The following is an 8,836-nucleotide window of genomic DNA, read 5'->3' on the forward strand; positions in this document are numbered from 1 at the left end:
GAGAGAGAGAGAGAGAGACAGAGACAGAGACAGAGACAGAGATAGACAGAGAGAGACAGAGACAGAGAGAGAGACAGAGAGAGACAGAGAGAGACAGAGACAGAGAGAGAGACAGAGAGAGACAGAGAGATCATGTGCAAGGTCTACATGGCCCATTAGAAATGATTATATACACACCTTTAGAACTAACCATCTGATATTAGTACATTTCTCTAGAGAGAGGAGATGATCCAACTCTCAGGTGTCAGTGGTGCAGCCTTATGAAATCTTCCCAATATACTTTAAAATGTAAGCTTATATTGCAATTTTTCAGCTCTTGATTAGGAAACCACGTGATTTCCTGGGTGCAGCAACACTGTCACATAGAAAAGATAAAACCCAACAGTAGAGATCCTTTTCTTATGACTCTTAGAAAATTTCCACTTCTTTTCAGAAGTTGTCCATGAGCCTTAGGCATAGGGACTACAATAGAGAGACATAAGTGGGAGTGGGTGGGTTGGGGAGCAGGGCAAGGGGAGGGTAAAGGGGACTTGCGGGATAGCATTTGAAAGGTAAATGAAGAAAATATCTAATAATAAAAAAAATAGAGAGACATATTCATTGAAGGAAATTTTCAATGAAACAAGATAAAAGTTGTAAGTATTATTTATTGTAAGGAGGGCTTCAATGAAAGAAATTATTTGAGTAGAGGCATTGTACAATCAGAATATTAATGGCAATATAGGTATGTTCAGGTGTTGGAAGTATACTAATCTCTTCTCTACATTTAGTTAGATAATCATGCTGTTTTTATGTTACAATGAGTTTATGTGATAGATTAGAATTATTGAGTTCTATGTGCTGAGCCATCCCTGAATCTATAGGATTAATTGGCCATAGTGATGATCTTTCTGATGTATCCTTATATTCTGATTGCTATTTTATTGATTGATTTTACATCTATGCTCATAAGGGAAATTCGCCTGTAATTCTTTTCTTTGTTGGGTCTTATTGATTTTGATATAAGAATTGTGGCCTTATATAATGAAGTAGAAAATGATCCTTCTGTTTCTATTTTGTGGAATAATTTGAGGAGTACTTGCATTAAATTATCTCACAAAATCTGGTAGAATTCTTCATGAAATCCATCTGACATTGAATTCATTTTGTTTTGGAGAGTTTTAATCACTGATTTCATGCCTCTGGGTATTACAGGTCTGCTTAAATTGCTTACTTAATCTTGATTTGACTTCGGTAAAGTGGTATGCATTGAGAAAGTTATCCATTTCTTATAGATTTTCAATTTGATAGAATACATATTTTTAAAGTCCACTCATATGATTATCCGAATTTCCTAGGCTACTTTTTGTTTCTCTCTCTCTCTTTTTTTTGTCACTCTTTCATTTTAATTTTGTTCATTCTCTCTGCCTTTTATTTAATTTGGATAAGGATTTTTTGGCTGATCCATACCAATTCTACTAGTCCTGAATCCTACCCTCATGCCTAGTCTTATCCCAAGCTCTACTGCAGGAAATCAGCTGTGACCTCCTTTCCTTCCTCTCTGAACCCATTACAGTGTAGCACAAAGCTCTTCACTCCCAACATTCCTGTCCCCAGCTCCATTATCCCAGCCTCCAAAACCATCAGTCATTGTCTAGGAGCATATCAACTAAGCAGAACGGTGAAGCAGGTAAGCTAACTGAAGACCATCACCACTCTCTCCTTTTTTCCAAGAAAGTTTTTCAATTTCATCCTTAGAGATGCAACAGAATTTCAGCTTGAGCCTTTCTTCACCTTCTGCCAACATCTCCTGTGGATCATATCACTTTAGAGCTTCTCTCCCTCCACTGGTGGCTGTATCTGAGTCTACAAGTCCAGTAGCCATTCCCCTGCTAAACCACAAGCCATAGCTGTGGCCAGTAAAAAAAAAAAAAAAAAAAAACAGGTACGATACCTATAAAACTCTATAAAACTTCTCTTCTCTCTCCATTACCCCAAATCAAATCCCCCACTCTCATCCATAGCTGAATACACATGGCAATCGTCCTTACCTCCATACTCCCATCACCTGTAGATCTTACAGATCTTCCCCTTCTATTTCCCCATATTATTTGTTGTTATATGCCAAGCCCCCACTCCAGAAGGCAACCTGTGCTAACTCAGAGCCACTCACCCTAGGACAAGAAGTGTGCTGAAGGTAGAACCACAATTCTTATCCAGTCTCCCTGTATGACACTCACTGCTCCAGTCTCATTCTCAGCTCTGTTAGAGGAAGCCAGGTATGGTCTCACTTTTATTTTTGATACCACCCCCAATGAAGCACAAAGATCTTCTCCCCACCCCCACTCCACCCCACCCCACCTTCACTTTCCCTCTCTCTTTCTCTTATCCCAGCTTCCAACACCAGCAGGCATTCACTGAAAACACATCAGCCAAGTCAGAAAGGGAGACAGGTGAGCAAGCTAGCAGGCGTTCACTGCTCTCTGCTATTCCAAATCCATCTCCCAATCTCATCCCTAACTCTGCAACAGATCACCAGCTGCAGCCTTCCTTCCTTGCTACCCAGAGACCAGACCCAATAATCTCCCTGCCCCAAGTTTGTATTCTATCCCAGCCCCCAACCCCCTCAGGCATACCCCCTATAAGCCACAGGAAAATAGCTGGTGTAGCCATTTTAACATCTTACAAAAAAGATGCTAAACCAAATCAAAGTATTCAAAAGTTATATAGAAGGACAGTCCATCTTTATCAAAGGAAAGATCAATCAAGACGGCATGTCAAATTCTTAATATTTATGCACTAGACACAAGGGTATTCAAGTTTGTAAAATAAACTCTACCACAACTAAATTCACATACTGATTCTCAAATATTTATAGTGAGAGACTTCAGTATCACATGACAAATCATGGAAACAAAATCTAAACGAGAAATAGTTGAAATAGTAGGCATTATAATTCAGATAGAGCTAACATATCTTGACAGAACACTGCATCCAAACAACAACAGCAAAATATATATATCTTCATCTCTGCAATGCATGGAACATTCTCCAAAACTGACCACATGCTCAGTCACAAAGCAAGTCTCGATGGTTATGAGAAAATAGAAATAATTCACTACATCCTATCAGATAACTATGAATTAAAGCTAGATATTTAAAAAAAAAAAAAAAAAAAAGAACCAACAGGAAGCTTAGAATCTTATGAAAACTGAGCAACCCTCTAGTTATCAAGATCAAAGCAGAAATAAAGAAAGTAAAGACTTTCTAGAATTTAATGAAAATGAATATAGGGCAAATCCAATTTATGGAAAACAATTAAAGTGGTGCTAAATGAAAAGTTCTTAATAATAAGTGCTTCCAATTAATCAGTGGAGAGATCTCATATTAGCAACAGCTTCCCTAAAAGCTCTAGAACCGAAAGAAAATAACCATACCAAACAGTTGTAGACAGCACAAAATAAACTGTGGGCTGAAATCAATAAAATAGAATTAAAGGGAACAATCCAAAGAATCAATGAAACAAAAATTTGGTTCTTTGAGGAAATCAGTAAGACAAACAAACCATTATGCAAATGGCAGAGAGAAAATATCCACAATAACAAAATCAGAAACTAAAATGGGGACAGGAAAACAGACACCAAGAAAATCCAATGAGCCGGGCGTGGTGGCGCACGCCTTTAATCCCAGCACTTAGGAGGCAGAGGCAGGCAGATTTCTGAGTTCGAGGACAGCCTGGTCTACAGAGTGAGTTCCAGGACAGACAGACAGAGCTACACAGAGAAACCCTGTCTCGAAAAAAACTTAAAAAAAAAAAAAAAAAAGAAAATCCAATGAATAATAAGAACATATTTTAAAAATCAGTACTCCACCAAATTGGGAAAGAAATAAAATGTATAGTTTTCTCTTGATGCACAGTACTAAAAACAAACAAACAAACAAAAACCCCTTAAGTCATTATCAGATAAGCATTTTAAACAGACGTATAACCCCTAAAGAGAAAGAAGCAATCGTTAAAAGTTTTCCACCAAGAAAAGGCACAGGGCTATATTGTTGTAGTGCAAAATTCTACCAGACTTTCAAGGAGAATTAATACCAATACTCCTTAAATTATTTCACAAAATAGAAACAGAAAGAACACTGCTCTTTAATTTTATGAGGGCACAGGTCCCCTGAGACTCAAACTACAAAACGACTTAACAAAGAAATAGAATTACTGACCAACTTTTATTATGAATATAGATGTAAAAACACTCCAAAAATTCTTGCAAACTGAATTCAAGAACACATAAAAAAAAAATCATCCACATGATCAAGATGGCTGCATCCCAGAGGTACAGAAATGGTTCATGCAATACATAAAAATAAGAATATGTTATCCATTATATTAACAAGCTGAAAGAGAAAAGGCACATGATCATCTCACTAGATGCATAAAATGAGATTGATAAAACACATGCCCCTCCTGACTTTATGATAAACGCCATGGACAGATTAGGGATACAAGTGGCATTCATAAACATAATAAAGGCAATTTACAGCAAGCTTATGGATAACCTCAAATTAAATGAAGTGAAGCTCAAAGCATTTTCACTAATATCAGGGACAAGAAAACACTTCTCACTCTCTTTATATAAATACACACACACACACACACACACACACACACACACACACAACTGAATGTGATCAAGGGGATAAAATTAGAAAGGAATAAATCAGAGAATTATTATTTGCAGTATATATAAATTGTCTCAAAAATTCTACCAGAGCATCTGATAAACACTTTCAAAAAAGTACCTGGATGAGCCCCAAGTAACAACAACAACAACAAAAATTCAGTAGTCCTCCGATGTACAATCAAAAAGAAGACTTAGAACGAAAAAGACCTCTAAACTCCCTGGGGCCTCCAGTCTCTTGAGGGTTAGGTGCATCTTCTCTCACTGAGGCCAGACCAGGCAGTCCTCTGCTGGATATGTGTTGGGCCTCATATCAGCTGGTGTATGCTGCCTGGTTTGCGGAGAAGTTCTTATTATAGCATCCTTCATGAATTCCAGGAAGTTCCAGTAAACTAGGTTTTCATATCATCCCTCAAATGGACCTCTATTCCAGGCATCTCTTTCTACACGTTTTTCTTTCACCCTATTGCCCTTGCCACTGTGATCTCTTTCTACTTTCTCCTCCCATGAAGACCCAGACTCCTATTTGTCTAACTTCTCTGTTCACAATTTATAACTTGTTTATCATAGAGTTACCAGATAATATCCACATATAAGTAAATACATACCATATTTATTTTTCTGGACCCGGATTACATCTATTACGATACATTTTTTTCCAAGTCCCATCCTCGAGAAGACTCGAGGCCCCAGGGAATGGGAAGGTCTGGTGAGGTGGAGGTAGGGGATAGGGACATCCTCTTGGAGACGGGGGTGGAGGGGGTGGGAGTGTGGGGGAGGGGGGAGGTATGAGATGGGGAGCTGTTGGAGGGCAGACCAGGAGAATGAAGACTGTACTATAAAAAAGTATTAAAGAATAAAAAAATTACAAATGAAAACAGATAGAGAAATGCCTATAGATTAATTATATACGCTTTCTAGGAATAAAAGCATTAAACTTTAGTAAGTATGGAAATATATAGCTTCTGATATCAATGCAAATATTGATAGTGTTATAAAAGTGCCACAATACAAAATTTAACTTTTATAAAAGGTTGTAGGGGTAACTAGACGGCTCAGTGGATATCCATGAGCACAGTATTTTCTGAGCCTCATGACTGTGATAATGAGTGGGTCTCGAACTCTCTATTTATGTTGCTTTGGAGGTACTTTTCCTCTTTTTGAATTGCTGTGTCGAAACTTGATATTATAGTTTTTGCATGATCTTATATTTTTTGTTTATTGAGAGGAGGTAGGGAGGAACTGAGTGAAGTAGAGAGATTAGAAGTTGTAATTAGGATATATTGTATGAGAAAAAAAATCTATTTTCTTTTTTTTTTCAGCCCCAAATTTGGCTATTTCCTTTGCTCTGCTCCTCTTGGGTGTGTTTGCTTCTTTTTGTTCTAGAAATTTCAGGTGTGATGCTAAATTGCTAGAATGGGATCTCTCCAATTTCTTTTTCTATCTATTTTTAATCAAAGATGAATGCAAATTTAAAAATTAGTGGATCTCAACGTTTAAACAGTATTCAACCAAAGACTATTCTACTCAAAACATTCATAGATGTTTCTTAAGTTTTTCTTTTCAATTAACCTAAAGTGTGGCCATGTCTGTGGGTATAGTACCACATATCCATACCTAAGTAGTATAATCAGATCAAGAAAATTAAGATTATCTCCTCATGTAATATTTGGGGAAACATTCAAAAACATTTCTAGCTGATATTTGAAAATGTGCAATGCATTATCATTCAGCAATGCTGGACTTAGTATGCTAAGATCATTCGAGGACATTTTGTCTATCCAACCATATAACTGTAGTCTTTAACCTCCTTCTCTTGCTCTCCCTTTACGTTCACCTTCCACATTACATTTAGTACTCTTCACTCAGCTTCTATAAGAATGTCTTTAGCTCCTACATGTAAGTAGGAAATGCATTATTATCATTTAAATGTATCATATGAAAATTTCCCAGATATGTCAAAGTTATGAAAACATTTATGCTTTTACATATGGAGAGGAGAAATCCAGACATAGTTTTATAAATAGTACTTATGATTTTATAATCTCATTAGTAAATAATAATATTTTAATTTTTCAGAAGTAATTTCAAAGTAATAATACTTTTTATATTAACTGGTATCAGTGTCTTTAACCAGAGTTAAATGGGATTAAATAGCCTCTCACTTGGTTTATGAAAATAACCACTTCTACTTTATGTTGTTCTGCTCATTGTATTTAGAAAACCTCCATAAAGGTTCAAGTATTCAGCAAAAGTAGGTGAGGAACAGCACAAACCAACCCATTTTCATGAACAATTAAATGGATAAATCTGTCCATGGCTTTGCGTTCACAAATCATGAGCATTTATTGGTGCTGCACATTCACAAGGGTCTTGCATTTGTTTGAATGTTTATATTTGTTATTGCAAAACTAATAAGATTCAAATATAAAATGTTGTCCTTTCATTGTACATTGGACCGTATCTGTTATGCAACTGCTGTACTCTACAGGGCTATTGTAAACTCTCAGGGAAACTGTGCAAGGAATTTATTCAGCATCCTCTGTGTGAATGAGAATCCATGAATTGATGCCAGCTGTAGCCCCTCTGCTACATTTACTCCTATTACTAGCGGAATGGGTATTAGTAATCATACCACTTTATTTAATAGCACTTAATTATTCCATGCTTATTTTTCCCTCTTTCATCAACATAGAAGTGCTGATTTCTTATTGTATATTTGATAATTTTCTATGTAAGTTATTGAAATTGCTCATTAATCTATATTCCTTATTAGATGGAATTATTTTATGAAAAATAAAGCTTATTATGCTCATCTCAAGAGTTTCATGTTTCTCAAATGAAGTCATTCCAAAATTATTTATTAAAAAATAATTTTTAATAGTTTTAAGAATATACTTTATGGTAAAATATCATATGAAGTTAAAACAGTTCAGCCATATATATGGAGTGTCTTACTGTTTAAATAATGTAGGTCTAGCCATTTAGCCAGTGTTTTGGCAAATACTTCTTCTGAAAGTAAGATATTTTAAAATATTCTAGAGTATCATATGCAAAACAAAATTCTGAAATGTTACCCTTTTAATATTGACAGGTTATAATGCAATAGGCCACTGAATTTGTTGCATTATCTTGAAGTAATGAAATGCCTTAATTATCTCCAAAAAGCCATTATTCTGGTTAATAGCATGATGTCATGGTGTCCAGTGATACATGAAGTTTAAGTAATTATAAATTTGAGACATCTTTTGCAACAATGTACAAATAGCACATTGTAATTATACTCACTGCTCTAAGAACATGGTTCCAGTAATAGCACGGAATAAGAAGAAGGTCATTGTAACATAAAGACAAATATCCCTCTTGGAAAATGAGAACAATTATATTGAGGGTTTTTCTTTTTTTTAATCACATGTGCTAAAGCTCTGGAGCCTATTATCAAGATCTTGATCTTGAACATTTTTAGTCTAGTTTTTCATACTTCACAAAATTACAAAACTGTTGTTTATAATGTGTTTCAATTCTCTATCCACAGAAAGAGTTGTAATTTATCTTTATTGCTGTAACAGATTTTGGCAAAATAATACCACAGAGTGTCTATGGGTTTACCTTAGAATTGAAGCATAACTTGAGTTTTTCTTCTGAATCGACAGCTCTTCAGTTTTTGTAGTTTAGTTAAGTTGTTGAGCCACTTATATTAGATGCTGGTCTTGGTTTTTTAAAGGAGCTAGTAATAGTTGTTGCAAGACTAAGTGATATGAAATATATAAAAGGTACTAAATAGAATGCTTAGCAAGGATGATGGTTGGTCATTACCTGCGGTACCAGTAATATTATTCAGATTCCATTATTTTCACGTAAAAGATACTAAAAGTTTTAAAGTTAAGAAATATATGGCAATTACAAAAAATAAAATAATTGTTTGAATTCATCTAAGATACTAAATGTAAGAGTTAAATATTTACTAAGGATATATTATCATTCTATAGTGAAGCCAGGCTGGGTTAAAATAATTATAACTAGCATTTCAAAGGATATGTACTACACTAGCTCTATTATCTTTCTTGTTAGCTAATTGTCAAACAGATTTCTGAGATAACGTGAATGTATATATAAGGAAAGAGAAATATACAATTATTCAAATTTTAAATGTCAATTTGAAAAATTCTCGAGTGACT

General features: G+C 35.2%; 1 pseudogene; it reads right to left on the reverse strand.

Moving 5' to 3' along the window:
• Positions 1-7,996, reverse strand: part of LOC110325129 — an 88,491-nt pseudogene extending 80,495 nt beyond the window's left edge.
• Positions 7,997-8,836: the final 840 nt, after the last annotated feature.

Source organism: Mus pahari, chromosome 8 (genome assembly GCF_900095145.1).
Source record: "Mus pahari chromosome 8, PAHARI_EIJ_v1.1, whole genome shotgun sequence".
Lineage (NCBI taxonomy): Eukaryota > Metazoa > Chordata > Mammalia > Rodentia > Muridae > Mus > Mus pahari.